Below are 1,644 nucleotides of genomic sequence, written 5' to 3'. Positions count from 1 at the left end.
GGGCATCAGGGTTGGTTCCATGTTTTTGCTATTGTGAATAACGCTGAACTGCAACTTGCTTTTGCAATTTGATTTTGTGACATGAGACTTTCTAAAGTCACTTATTAGGTCTAGAAGTCACTTGGTGGCATCGTTAGAGTATTCTTGGTATAGAATAATATCATCTAGAAAGAGACATAATTTAACTTCCTCTTTTTTTTACTTGGATGCTTTTTATTTCTTTCTCTTGCCTGACCACTCTGTCTATCACTTCCAGTACTATGCTAAATAGGAGTGGTTACACAAAATATTTCGACTAGATATTTATTTTATATTTTACAAAGAGTAAAATTTATTTTTTTTGGTATACTGCTCTTTAGATTTTGACAAATATGCAGAGTTGTATACTTGCCACAACCAAGATACTGAATAATTCCATCACCCCCCAAAATTCTTTCAAGCTGCCCCTTTGTATATTCACTTTTTAAAAAAAATTTCCATTTGTTTATTATTAACTCACTGGTTAACAAAAATAATCATGGCAGACACCTTAGTTCATCCTTCTAATAAGCCTGTTGATCTGGTCTTCCCTGTTGCCACCAACCCCACCTTCTACAAAATGGGTGGTCTTTTTCTTCATTCCACCTCGTGGAGAGGATAATTTAAAAGGCCAGAGGAAGTTATTTGCTTCTTTGAAACGTTTTCCAACGGTATAGATCTCATGAATCAGATCCTCCATGCAGATGATGCCATATTTACCAAGAGCTCGAGCAATCAAACCATTATCCGTCAAGGCAATTCGCTTCTTATTAATTTTGCCATAACCACGCTCGTAGATTAGTTCATTTACTGACTTCAGGTTTGGGTCCCCCCATGCAATGTACGGTTCTACAATCCTCAGCATGTTAATTGAAGCCTTGTTGAGCTTAACAAACGTTTCGTTGAAGATCTGACGAAGGCGAAGAAGCTGCAACACTTTCCGAACCTCTGGGCTCACACCATTGTTCCCTCTGATCCTGATGACAAACACCAATTTGGGTTCTGCAGGTATATAGAAGTTGCTAGCTTTTCTTGCCATCCTAGCCATTCGAATCTCAGTTCTGTACATCTGCCTATATTCTTTGTGATAGTGCTTAGCTTTTTCATAGATAAGCTTCCTCCTTGCCTTTCAAAGCATTTTTTGGGCAAACTTCTTTCTCAGGCGCTTTATCTTCAGCTCTGCGAAATTCCTTCGCTTTTTCTTAAGGGTTTCTGGCACAGCAGGAACCTTCTTTTTCTTCTCTTCGACACCCTCCATGGTTCCAGCCGGAAAAGAGCTTATTCACTCTTTTAAAGTAAATCATAGTTTTATTTATTCTTAGGCACTTGATCTATGTCAAATGAGTGAATTTAAAGAAAACAGCAACAACATTTTAGAAAAAGTAACCACTATAACACCAGTATACAAAATCCAGTTTACTGAGGGCCCATTATTGCCCAAACAACTCCCTTCAGTGTGACCATGGATGTTTTCTGTGTCCAACAGGATTAGTACTGCTTTTGGTTTTAACGCCTTACTTATAGCCACAGGACTTCCGTTCTCTTTGTGTTTCTGCCAGTCTTTTTCATAAAAGCGTTATTGGTTTTCTCATTATTTTTATTGCTCTTTAAATGTGCTAAAGTAAC

General features: G+C 37.8%; 1 pseudogene across 1 annotated transcript; it reads right to left on the bottom strand.

The window, feature by feature from the left end:
- Positions 1-487: 487 nt before the first annotated feature.
- LOC103257278 lies at positions 488-1,289 on the bottom strand (annotated as a pseudogene). Its single transcript, XR_002481806.1, has one exon. The product of XR_002481806.1 is annotated as a 60S ribosomal protein L7 pseudogene (transcript).
- Positions 1,290-1,644: the final 355 nt, after the last annotated feature.

Source organism: Carlito syrichta, unplaced genomic scaffold (genome assembly GCF_000164805.1).
Source record: "Carlito syrichta isolate Samal-C Ts95f unplaced genomic scaffold, Tarsius_syrichta-2.0.1 Scaffold301632, whole genome shotgun sequence".
In the NCBI taxonomy this organism is placed as follows: domain Eukaryota; kingdom Metazoa; phylum Chordata; class Mammalia; order Primates; family Tarsiidae; genus Carlito; species Carlito syrichta.
This window is presented reverse-complemented; position numbering and strand designations above follow the sequence as displayed.